General features: G+C 45.8%; 1 pseudogene; it reads right to left on the reverse strand.

Annotated features, from left to right (window-relative positions):
• Positions 1 to 5,346: 5,346 nt before the first annotated feature.
• On the reverse strand, positions 5,347 to 7,630 carry LOC136452168 (uncharacterized; annotated as a pseudogene).
• Between the last annotated feature and the right edge of the window lie 6,287 nt (positions 7,631 to 13,917).

Below are 13,917 nucleotides of genomic sequence, written 5' to 3' on the forward strand. Positions count from 1 at the left end.
TGCCATAATTTCGAAGAGACAGTATCAATTCTCTTCCGCTTCTTAGTTACATCCGTAGATGGGGAATCATTCACATTCTCATCACATACATTGTTCGCATTCTCAGCAAGAGATAATAAATAAAGCTTGTCTTGTCGGAAGGCAAGACCAACACATTTATTATTAACCAGTATCTTACACTTGCCATCACCAAAATGGCAATCAATTTCATCATCATCAAGTTTCGAAACACTTATCAAATTTCTAAGCAAAGAGGGAACATAAAGTACTTCTTTAAGTCTAAGTACAAAAGCATTATTTAATTCTAAAGAAAAAACTCCAATGGCTTCAACATTGGCTTGCACTCCATTTACAACTTTAATCGTTCTTTCTCCTCTTTGCAAGGTTCTCGTCCCACTTAACCCCTGTAAAGAATTTGCAACATGAGTAGTTGCTCCTGAATCAACCCACCAAGTGGATTTATCATAACATAAATACAGGGATTCATCTACAAATGTAATAAATTCATCACCTTTCTTTAGCAGAGATTTCAGGAAGTCTGGACAATCCCTCTTGTAGTGTCCCTTCTTGAAGCAGTGCTTGCACTGATCTTTTTCAGCTCCACCATACTGCTGATTCTCAGAATCCTGGGGTTTCTTTCCCTGTGAACTGGAGGAAGAGGTCTTATCCCACTTAGGTTTCCCTTGTGGTTTAGAATTCTTTCCATTAAAGTTCTTTCTTTTGTTGTCCTTCACAAAATGAGCAGATTCACCTTGTGAGGACTTTATCCTCTCCTCTTCTTGAGCACACATTGAGATGAGTCTTTCTATGCCCCATCTTTCAGGCTGCATATTATAGTTCACAATGAAGGTGTCATATTCTTTTGGCAAAGAAGCAAAAATCAAATGAATCAGGAAATCCTCCTCCTTCAAATTCATTTCTTTTAGCTTAGATGCTGTAGTGTTCATCTTCAAAATGTGCTCTCTTATGCTACCACCAGTGAATTTCTCATTCACAAGCTTCTTAATCAGTGAACTTGCTATGGCCTTGGTAGACCCAGTAAACTGACTCTTGATTTTCTCAAGATATTCTTTGGCAGTAGCACATTCAGGGATTGAGCCTCTTATCTGTTCTTCTATGGTGGCTTTGGCTACCAACAGGCACTTGCGGTTGGAGAGAGTCCATTGCCTATGTTCAAGGTCATATTTCATTCTTATTTCAGCATGATCACGCTTCCGAGAAGCGAAATCAGCGTCAGATTTATTGTCACCTCTCACCGGGTCCTCTGGCTCAGTAGGACACGGTGAGGTGATGGCAAAATCGACCTCTCCCAATGCAAGTTCCAATTTATACTTCTTCCGCCACACACGGTGATTGGTTCCGTTGAGTGTCGGGATGTTGGCAATATTCACAATGCATTTGCCTCCTGAAATCACACCAGAGTAAGTAAGAAACATTTATACATAAAATTCCATGCTTTAACTCAACGTTGGTCAAATTAAAACTTATAATTCATCCATGCAAACATTTTACATCACCGTTGGGCAGAAGTAAAATTAATGCACAATTTCTAATGGATCAAAAATTATAATATTGTTATTAACAACGTTGGTCAGAAAATAACAATATCATAATCGCATCAAAATTATCAGAAATTCATTTCTCTCAAAATTAAATTATCCCGTTGGTTCAAATTTAATCAAAGAGAACAATAATTATCATGCACAGCGAAAACATTAATAATCTTTTCATATTATTATTTTCCAGAAGCACTAAAAAATTCATTGTTTTCTGAGCAAAATATCGTTGGATAAAATTTGCACAGAAAATTGTGTCAAAATCATTCAAATTCATAAAATATGCATTTAAAATTGTTCCTGGAAAATAATAAGAAAAATTTTCTTCTTCTTTCATTTTCAGCCCAGCGCGGCCCAAAACGCGCTGAAAACCGGCTCGGCCCAGCAGCGCGGCCCGGCCAGCAGCGCGCGCTGCAGCGGCCCAAGACAGCCCAACGTCCGCGCGCTCGCCCAGGCCACACCCAGGCCGCAACCTGGGCCTGGGCCGGCAAAGCACCTCGGCAGCGCACCCCTGCCTGGGCCTCGAGTTGGCCCAGCGCATCTCGAGCGTCCGTCTCGATCCGACGGCCAGGCGCACGTTTCGCCGAGTATAAAACCTCAACGCCGCGCCCGATCGAGCAAACCCCGGGTCATTTCATTCGGTCTCTCTCTCTCTTCGCCTCACTGCTCTCTCTCTCTTCTCCTTTCTCAGTCGCAGCACAACCGAGTGACCGAGAGCGAAGGAACGGGCGCTCCATGGCGCCGTCGCCGGCCCCCTCGCCGGCGTGCGTGCTCCCCAATGGGTGAGCACGCCACCATCGAGCGGCCTGGCCGCGGCGCCCCTTGGCCTAGCCCAGCGAGCAGCGAGCCGAATCGGCCCTTCTTCTCCTGCGCCGGCGAAAAAACCGGTTCGGCTCTTCTTCTTCCGCGCCGGTGATGGTTCATCCGACGAACCCTAACCCTAACGCATTTTCCCCTTTCTGATTTTGGGTTTGTTCTTTTCGGGTTTATCCGAATGGGAAAAACTAGGGTTAGGGTTAGGGTTCGTTCTTGCCGATTCGATTTCTTTGCTTTCGTTTCTTTCTTTTCGTTCATCCGAATGGAAAACTGGGATTAGGGTTAGGGTTCGACCCTTCTTTCTTTCTTCTTCCCCTTTTCTCTCTTTCGGATTTGCGTCTAGGGTTCTCGGAATCCGACCCTCCCTTTTTCCTTCTTCAATCCTTTCTTCAGATTTGATTTGGGGAATTAGGGTTAGGTCTTAGGGTTCGGTTTTCTATTTTCTTTCCCGATCCGCATCAGATCGGTCGGTTTCACTTCCCCGATCTGATTTCTTGTCGAACCGTGGCTCCGGTACCATTGTTAGGTTTCTTTTAGGCATGTTCATCAGATCGGGATGTATTGGTAGTAGGAATAGGTGTTCGGGATCACAGAGAGACAGAGAGAAAGGGGGTGATAGGTTGCAAACCATCAAATGCCGTAGTTGTCGAAGCTCCGGCTGGGGTTTCATTGACGGACGCCATCTGCGCGCCGGCAACGACGTTCGGTGGAGAGGGAGTCGGCGCTGTGGCGTCCTCGGCGGCGGCGTGTACGTCGGGGTGGCGTTGCCGGCGTCGGTGGTGCTTCCCGTCGCTGGCAGCGCCCCTTCTCAAGATCGGGTCTAGGGTTAGGATGTTGGTGGGGTGACTGGCGGCGCGGTGAACCTCGTACCGCGAGCCCCGGCCCCCACCTTTCCTTTATAGCGCTGTACGACGGGGGTCCACCAACCATATAGGGTTGGGCGCCCCCGATCAGGATGCGAGGACAAGGCCTAGTTAGACCGTTGGGCCTAACTGGTGGGAGATCAATCCTAACAATGCCGTCCTCTGAATTGCCATTGTAGACTTGTCAACGAACGTGGTAGGAGCACGGGCAGCAGTGCGAGCACTCTGACGCAGCTTAACTGCAGTCACCTTCTTCTGGCGGCCTCCAAGGCGCTGCACCGCTTGGCTCTAAGTGGCTACCACCGGTGACGGGTGTGGGCCATTAGGAGAAACATGCTCAATCTCATACTGGTGTTTAGGCTCAGTCTCAGGCTACTGGATTGCAGGAGACGGTTTTGGAGATTTGTTGACTGTCAGGCTTGGCAAGCTGGCAGTGTTTGTAGTGGTGTTTTGGGATGTCACAACGGACACAGTAGGTGACATAAAGTGGGCAAAGGCAGTTGCTAAGCCAAGGACAAGCGCTGCTAAAGGAAGGTTGCTGCTTTGAGGAGCAGCACTCGGAGGGAAACACCCATGGCTGGGCAGCACAGAGTCAGGCGAAGCAGAGGTTGACATGAAGATGGGGTCGTAGGCGGCGGTCGGGGCGAGGTGATGTTCTGTGGAGGAAGGCGGGGTCTGGTGCGCGGCTCACCAAAAGGGATGGCAAGGACGGTGCGCGACGCCGACACAGGCTTGCGGCGCGAGTTGAGCAGCTGGCCAAGCAACTTGCAGTCACGTGCGCGGTGTCCGGAGACCCGGCAGGTTTGGTAGCGCAGAGGGTCCCTGCAGTCCCGGACGAGGTGGTCGGTGGAAAGGCAGCGGAAACAAGCGCATTTCACTGGAAGCGGCTGAAGCAGCAGGGTTTTGCGAGCCGAAGGTTTGGGGGCAAGAGAGCTGCTTAGAGGTAGGAGCGAGGTAACTTTGACTGTCCAGTATAAACACCCACCATACCGGGATGGGATGGTATGCCTGGGCCTGGCCGGTGGAGACAAGACCTGGCATTGAAGCCGGTACGGGAAGCAAGCCAGCGTGACAGTCAACCGAGTCAAAACCATTCAAGCACAGCGAAGCTGTATCCAGCTGAAAAACTTTTTTCAGGGGTGCCTGGAGAGAAAGCTATCCTCGAGCCTTGTGTGGGTCCAGGGAGGCAGGAACAGGAGTAATAACTGAGGTAGTTGAGCTACAAATAACTGCATCTTCTTCCACCGACGTTTGAAGCAAAGGCAAGCTGCTGAACGCGCGCATGGCGGCCTCCATGGACGAATGGAGGTGAACAAACGAGGACCCAAGCTGCAAGTGCAAGGTGCTCATAACGACGAGGGCATTTGCCACATTCTTGCTAGCGACCGAGACTCTAAATACCCCATGCGAACACATAGAAACCTTAAGGCGACCCGGACTCGTGGCGAGACGAAACTAGAGAGCATTGCGCATGAAAAAGATGTTGAACGGGGTTCACGAGAGGGAGGTGTAACCCAAACTGGCGAAGGGGACGGGGAAGGAATGAGCATGGAAGGGACGATGAAGGAGGGGAAGTCGCGGAGGAAATGGTCTAGAATCGGGATGTCATACCTGGACGTGGAGGTTCCATGTCGGGAGGCTAGGCAGCACGGATACGGATATGCGTATCGGTACTGGAAGAATACGGATACGCAGATACGGTAATTTAAAAAAAACCGATATACGGATACGTTTTACTATTTAAAAAAAATATAATAGCGCATATTAAAATTGTGAAAGACCGAAAGTAGTAAATTACCTTGCAATAGCAATTGCGAGCCAAAGCAGAAGCATCTCCATTCTTCAATTGTCCATTCTCGAGTTCTCCAAGACTCCAAGTCCAGAATTTGCACAGAAAAACCAGCTATCAATCAATTTATTACTAAAACTTGAGTATTCAGTAATCAGTAGTAGTTCAGTACATCACCTTCTACTACTAGTGTACTGGAGTCTGAAGACCCTGAAGTAGACAGGAGAGGAGAGGACAAAGGAGTATTGTTATTTAAAACTGATAACAATAAAACATTGCAATTAACCACTTAAATGTACTATTATTACAATACAACAAGTTCCTATTCCTCATTTGTTTCATTGTCATTCACAACATGAACCTGCGGATCATCTAAACCAAAAGACACAGCTTGCAATTAAGGTTCATCAAGGGACAGGTCAGCCACTTCAAGAATGCCAATACCCCCAAGTGAATCAAAAAGAATCTCCTCCTATATCCCACATCCTTGTCTCTCCTATCTTGCATGCATCAGTTCTTCTAGACGGATGCCTCAGATTTGAGTGCACAAAGACCAAATCTTCAGCACGCTCTAGAGTTAAGGCATTTCTTTTGACACTATGGACAAAGCTATAGGTGCTCCAGTTTCTTTCACAACAAGAAGATGAGGCTGGTTGGCTAAGCAATTTCATGGCCAAACTCATCGATAAGGGAGCAGATTGTCCACGATTTGTCCACCAAGTCATATGGGAAACAACCCATCTATCATGGATTGAGTTAGAATCATTAAATTCTTCTGAACAACTAGAGAACCTTGAGTACTCTTCTTTTACTTTAGCCAATTCTTCTGGCATGGGAAAGAACTTCTTAAAGCAAACCATTCTCATTTTCGATACCTATTTATCCTTATGGGGTGGTTCACGGCCAACAACTTCGTCAAGCCACTTTTTGCTATAATATCTGCAATTTGGCATTATGATTTTAGTGAATGGAAAAAATCTGAATGACACAATTAAATGGACAAAATCTGAATGGCAGTTTGTAATTTTGTACCTTGGATTAAGTGAATGAGCTAAACAATGTAGTGGATTATTTCCTTTTGTCCACCTAACAATCAATATGTCATAAATAACCGAGTACAGACTTGACTCCTCATCTTCTTGCTTGCCCTCATATCGATATATGACTTTCTTGACTTTCTCTATCATTGAATCCCACATCTCATAAACTAAGTGAAGACATGGTGTGTTGGTGTCTGTCATATGAATCATTTCATATATAGGAGTAGTAATCCTAAGAATGTAGTCTATTTTGTCCCACCATACATCACTAAGTATCAAGTCCTTGATAATTTGTGCTGTTGGAGTTGGAGAATCATCTCTAACTTCTCTGTGTACACTCCATTTGTCACTAATCACCATTTGTTGGAGGGTTGTTTTTACCTCAACAAACCGCTTCAACATATATACAACAGAGGCAAATCTAGTTTCAGCAATAGAAAGTAACTTCAAATGACTGAACTCATTGAACATTGAAAGCCGCATGCCATGATTCATTATGAAATTCTTTATCATAGCAGCCTCATTTTTAACATCATGTATAAATTCAAGTTCCCCCAAGCAAATATTTCTTCATCAGAAGGGTTGTTTCCTATTTTAGGTTCACACATACTTTTCATAGCAAGATTGAGGATATGCACAACACATGGTGTCCAAAATATGTTATCATACTCAGATTCTATTATGAGACCAGCACCTTTGCAATTTGCAGCATTGTCTGTAATGATTTGTACTACATTATGTCGACCTACTTCTTCAATTGTACCCCTCAACTTCTTAGCAATGTATTCTTTTGATTTGTACTGACCTTCACAATTATCAGCCCTCAAGAACATAGGTGCCTTGTCAGAAACAACAACAAAATTGATGATTGGTCGCCTTTGAGGATCTGACCAACCATCAGAGCAGATTGTGACTCCCTTCTCTGCCCATGTGCTCTTTGTGCTCTCCAACAAAGTCTCTATGTGCCTTCTTTCTTGCATTAGAAGTCCCTCCCTAACTCTGTTGTAACCAGGAATCACATAACCTTGCATATTGCGGCTGCAAGCAAAGGTAAAGGCTTCTCGAAGATATGGATTTCTCAGAAAATTGAAAGATAACCCTCCATAATATTGCTCTACTTATTAAAGCATCCAAGTGCTTACGGTCTTCCAATGCCCAAGCTTTTTCCAATGCAGAAATAGGCCCCCTCTTGTTCCTCTTGTTGTTGTCAGCAGTATTGCTTGAGGAAGAAGCGATAGGTAAAGAAACAATTCTTGACTTGGATCTTTCCACTAGATTCTTGCACCTTTCAATTTCCTTCCTCATTTCACTAAGCATTTCATATGTAACATTAGGACATTGACCTATTCTCCTTCCTCCCTTCTGCAGCAAATGAGCTTCAACTCTAGTGTACCTACTCAGTTTTTGCATTGGACAGTACTTGCAGCGCCACATAGCATTTCCTCCACCAGTTTTAGGCTTCTATAGAATAGTTACATGACCCCAAAGTGGAGCCTTGATGTCTGTTGTGTTTGTGGCTGTAGATCCTACGCTACCACTAGCACTGCTCATATTTGGAGACGCCATCTACTGCATACAAGCAACAAGAACTCACTAACTGCACTGCAAAAATAGAAGACGAAGGGAGGAAGGGGGAGACGAAGTGGGGATGCGGCATGGGGAGCAAAGAAATCAAGCAACAACCGGCTATGAACTGAAGAAGAAGAGGAGATCAAGAACAGGGAAGGAGATTAACTCACGGGATCCACATCGCAGGGCGAAAACTCGTCGCTGGTGGCCGACGAGTAGGGACGGAGGCTCATCGCCGGCGAGCGGAGGCGGAGGCTCGTCATCGGCAAGCGGAGGTGGAGGCGGAGGCTCGTCGCCGATAGCTGACGACCGGCGAGCAGGGTTGCGGCTTCACTGCGCGGGGATGCAGCGCTCATAGCGGGCACAGCCGTGCGAGACTGCGGACATCGAACGCTAGGGCATCGGGGCATAGGGATAAAGTTATGTCTGCCTGGGCTTCTTACTGGGCTGGGCCGTATCGGCAGGCTAGATATATGTCGGATGGCATATCCAATTTGCACGAAAATAATAAAAAAATAGATACTCCGAGGATACGTATCCTGGGCGTATCGGACATGTATCCGATACGTGATACGTGGCTTTAGGGACGTATCCGTGTAACGTAGTCGGGAGGCGCAATCGAGCTGGCGGCGGCGCTCAGGACAGCCGACGGTTGCCGGTGCAGGTGCAGGGCAAGATGAGTCTGGGTCAGTGGCAGGAGGTGGTGGTGGTAGCGGCAGTGGGGCAGGCGGCGTTTGCTTGCCTACAGCGCTAAGGTCAGGCGAGTCGCCAAGGTCGCTAGGGGCGCTCATCTTGTCCCTCCTGTTCACACAGCTATTCGCGTAGCCTTTAGGACCAGTTGCTGATTTTCTGCTCTTGCCTACATGAGTAGCACAAACAATCTACGACTCAAAATCTTGACAAAGATGGTGACAAGATCCTAACATATGGGTATGTTAAGCCTCGGAACCAATGGTTCCTGACCAAAGAGGAACCCCCGATCGACCCCTTCATGATCACCCGGGGGCTCGGAGGCTATGCCCATCGGACACGCTCACACGCACCCTTTGGCAAAGAGACCCGGCTAAGCCTGACTTGGCCACGACCTCCACCTGGGGCTCGGGGGCTCGCCCGAGCCCTAGGCACCTGATCTATGGCATATCCGGACCCAGCCCTTGGCTCTTGCCCGGCTAAAGACGCTAGCCAAGGCCTAGGCGTAAGAAGACAAGCCCAAGCTACCGATGCTCGGGGGCTCCCTGGTGCCGCTCCCTAGGCGTGGCCCTACCAACTGCTTGTAACAGAACCGACCAATTATACGAAATTAAGTAAGAAAATCATCCACCAGAGCAGACGATTGAACAAACTTAAGCCCGTATAACCCGGTAGTCCGTGAAATCACGAAGGATTTCAAACCAACTCGTGTCCCAGCCATGATCGTAATAAGTTTAGCGGTCACCATCACATATTACATAAAAGTTCGCAATCTCAAATACATCAGAGTTTCAACATAGTTATTACAAACCAGTTCGAATGAAAGTAGCGGAAGTCATTTGTTCAAACCACACACACACACGCGGAGTTTAAATAGAGCGCCAGCGAATGATCATCTCCAACAAAAGCATCAGACGAGACGTAAGGAATGACCACGCCCATGGTCCTAAGCATCACCCATCGCAGGATAAAGGCAGTTGATACAGTAGCCGTAATACATCTGCCCATCTGCAACAAGTGGGAATAAAACCCTGAGTACGAGAAGGTACTCAGCTAGACTTACCCGACATAACCGAAAATAAATGACACCAAGGATTATGAAGGGCTTTATAGTAGGGTAGCTGACTCATTTGCAAAAAGAAGCATTTTTAGCATTTCAAGAACCTTTCTAAAAGCATTATTGCCAAGTTAATTATTATTAACCTGTCAACTAGATTTGCACCTATACTAGAGTAAACATGTGATTAAGCAGATAATGATAACCAATGATCATTAAACAACTTCCATACTATCATATTCATTATAACTGTCCAAGTGTTCCATAACATTTACTACGATGAAGTAACTCAAGTCAAGTGCTCACTATCCAGGAGCGATGGCGATTCGAATCGATTCCTAACCAGCTGGTGATTTATTCTTTACACAAACCTCACTCACCCGCTAAAGTGAGATATTGATCATCGAGTCAACTTTCCAGGAATCTCGAGTTTGCCAGGAACCACATGTACCCGGGGGCCGACCGACTGCACTTTGGTCTTATCATCCCGCCCCCGTGTCCTACCACACCTGCTCCGGCACAGTGCGCTACGGGCAATCTACTCGGCCCGAAAAATCTCCCAGCTTCGCGGTCGGAAGGTACTTTATCCGGCCAGCTAAATGTAAGGCATACGTTCAACATGACTCAAGGCCCAACAACGGTCGGTCCTTAATCGACACAGACGGAAACACTATAGTCCGAAACTCTGCAAGTCTCCGTCCGGTCTCAACTTCATTTAACACTTAGTTATACCATGACTTCATAGTCATCCAAGCAGATCCAGGTAACCACCTATAGCTCGCAGGTGACAGGAAATCACCCGACTTCTACCGGTCTAAGCCATCTAAGCATTGACTCGACTGCGGATACCAGGGTAACAAGGATATAGTATAACAAAGGTAACAAGGTATAATGCAGCAACGGTTGCAAACAACTCCTGAACGTAATGCATCAATTAAAGTAAAGCATTTAATTAAATAATCGCAAACCGGGAGAAAAATGCTCCGGGGCTTGCCTCTCTCGAAGGAGCTCGGACGGTGATCGGGACACTCCGGAAGTTCCTCAACGTCCTCCTCGTCGGCTTCTGGCACTTCCTGCTGCTGCACCTCGAGCTGCTCCTCTGGCTCCTCGGGTATGACGACTAGGTTCTCGGTTTGCGATCCTGTATGATGCAATGCGCGTAAGTGATTATGCAAACGGTGCATCGAAGGAGATAAATGCAATGGATATGTTGAAATGCAAGGTAGTCAACATCATCCAAGAAACTATACTATAAGCACATGTCATCTACTGCATTCTCTTCTACTACTAATATGTTAAGTCAACATATTTTATTAAATGCTTCAAAGATACACCAAAGCTTTACTAATTTCTTAATCACACTTAAAGCAACACTTACTTAAACCCTAATTAATAATAGGTTTGAATAGCAACATATATTTCTGATGCTCCTAAAAATCTGAGAAAATTACAGTAGCATAATACTATCCTAAACAGACTACCATAGAAATTTCATGACATTTGGATAAGTAAACTATCCTACACAAAAATGACAAGCTATAGCATAAAAATGAGCATGAAATTACTTTGTACTATGAAAAGTGTCAAACAACAGAATTAATATTTTTCCTAGGTTCTTCATAGCATATAATGACTGTCCAAAAATTATCACATGCATGTTTTATACAAAATTTGTTCTCTAGCAAAAATAACAAAAATCAGCCATTAAAGGTACTTGAACCACACCTCAAAATTTTCTCACAGCACATGCATGAAACATATTTTTCCTAAGAAGTACATGACACAAGAAAATTAACAAACTTGGAATCATATTTTTCTGAAGCCTATAGATTTTTCTACATATTTTTCAAGTTATCAGCAATATACATGATTAAATAGAATCCTACAGAAAAGTATCCCAAAAATGACATGCAATAATTTTTTCCAAGTAGATCTGATGATAAGGAACCTAGCAAAATTTGTTTCAACAAATTTGGAGCAAGTTTGATCACCCAAACATTTTTCAAACCATTTTAGATTTCAAATAATAAAGAATAAAGGGAAATCAAATCACTTAAACGTTACTGGGCCAGCCCGAACGGCTTAGGCGGCCCACGACTGTGCGCGCACACGGCCCAGAACGGCGCAGCCCAGCACCGGCTTCCTCTCAGCAGCGGCGACTGGCAAATGGGACCCGCACGTCAGCGAGAGAAAACAGGGGACGGAGGGAGACGACGGCGCGGCAGCTGCGAAATTCACCGACGGCGAGTTCTCCGGTGAACCCGACGGCACCGGCGTGCTCCCCACAACTATGCGCACCCATCCATACCTTCATTTCAACCTCTACCGTACCCTAGCAACGACGGCGTCAGCAACGGCGGGTGGCAGCGAGATCGCTGCGGCACTCCGGCGACGGCGAACTCACATTGCCACAACCAAGCTTGGTACAAGCTTTACTAGACTACTACGGAGCTATCTAAGCAACTAGAAGAAGACGTAAGAGTCCCAAGCTACCCCAACCACGGCGGCCTCAACTCCGGTGAGGACACGCGCATGGCGGCGGTGTCGGGAACGGACAATGCGCCCTTACCAAAACTCAGACGGTGCAGCCAAGGGGTGGAGGAGGTAGAAGAGAACAAGGCGGCACTGCGATGAAGATGTAGTGAGCGATTTTGCGACGGCGAGCAAGAGCGAGCTCGTCGGAGTTGCTGCGGCTGCTGCGGTGGAGCTGTGAGTGAGCGAAGAAGGCGAATGAAAACGAAAAACGAGCGGTGAACGGGTCGGGCAGGCGCGCGGGGGCTTAAGGCGAGGCCAGCGGTGCCAGAACGGCCGCGGCGCGTGGCCTGCGCGAGCAGAAGACCGGCAACGCGCGGCATCCACGCGGCGGTGAACTTCTGAACCGGTCGGGTACTATAGCTGCGATTCAGAGAACAACAGTGCTGACTGACAGCGCCAAAAGATGACGCTCGATCTCCTAATCCGTTGAGTGTTAGCGAAAGAAATCAAAACGAAAGTTGTACACCTACATGCCAGCTACAAAACTCATTGAGAGATCACTGTCTAATTCGCAAAGGACAGAGAGTAAAATCATGCCAAAGTCGTGTTTAAGAAACGGAAAACTGGAGTTTATACTTAGAAATTTCTAAGTGTTGAACTCAACACAATTTCTGACTTGTGGGACCATTTTGAGCATGTTGTGCACATTTTCATGACTTGGTCACAAAATACTTTTTGTTCCTCATATACTTTTCTACAACTTTGTTTTAGGTTGCTCAGACATGCAAACATTCTAAGTGGTACTTTTTGAACAGTCAAACCAAAAAGTCCTAGGGTCGAAACAAGTCAAACCATGATTTGGAAATCTTAATTAGGCAAAATGATCAACATGAACATTGTTCCTAATGACTTTCTAAGCATAGCTAAGATGTTTAACAATGTATTTAGCCATACCACACATTGGTCGTACAATAATCAAGCACTAAAGGTACTGAAACGATGAAAAACAATTGAAATGATACTTTTGTTTCAAAGTCATGTTTCCCATGTTTCAAGTGATATATGCTCATGAATGGATGAATGATGCGCATGATCAGGAAATGCAAGTGCAATTAGGCAAGACTAACACCAGGGGTGTTACAGCCCTCCCCCCTTATAAAAATCTCGTCCCGAGATTTGGGTTACGAACCATTTGTTATAAAATTCTTCATAAGCTTTTTGTAGATACTCTCCTGTTTCCCAAGTTGCATCTCCCTCATCATGATGATCCCATTGTATCTTGTATGTTTTTACCACACTATTCCGAGTAGCACGTTCCTTCGTGTCTAACACCCGGACTGGCTGTTCACGATACACCAAATCTGATTTGAGTTGAATACCTCGAGGTTCTATTCTTTCCTCTGGAACACGCAAACATTTCTTGAGATGGGATACATGGAAAACTGGGAAAACGGTACTCATTGTTTCAGGTAACTCTAACTTGTAGGCTACCGGACCTCTTTGTTCCAAGATCTTGTATGGTCCTACGAATCTCGCGGCAAGCTTTCTTCGGATTCCAAACCTTTTCTTCTTCATTGGCGTGACTTTCAGATAAACATAGTCACCAACTTCAAACACAAGGGGTCTCCTTCTTTTGTCTGCATAGCTTTTCTGACGTGATTGGGCCGCTTTCATATTCTGCTGAATAATATGAACTTTCTTCTCGGCTTCTTCTACAAAGTCAATGCCATAATACCTTCTATCACCAGGCTCGACCCAATTCAATGGTGTTCTACATTTTCTGCCATATAAAGCTTTGAATGGGGCCATCTTGATGCTTTCTTGATAACTATTATTATAAGAAAACTCGGCTAATGGTAACCATGACTCCCATGATCCCTTAGAAGATAATACACAGGCTCTTAACATATCCTCCAAAACAGCATTCACTCGTTCAGTCTGACCATCTGTCTGAGGATGATAAGCGGTACTATGAATCAAACTAGTTCCTAAGCCTTTGTGTAAATGTTCCCAAAAGTGAGCCGTGAACTGTGAGCCTCTATCAGATACTATGGTCTTTGGT

This window comes from Miscanthus floridulus, chromosome 5 (assembly GCF_019320115.1).
Source record: "Miscanthus floridulus cultivar M001 chromosome 5, ASM1932011v1, whole genome shotgun sequence".
NCBI lineage: Eukaryota > Viridiplantae > Streptophyta > Magnoliopsida > Poales > Poaceae > Miscanthus > Miscanthus floridulus.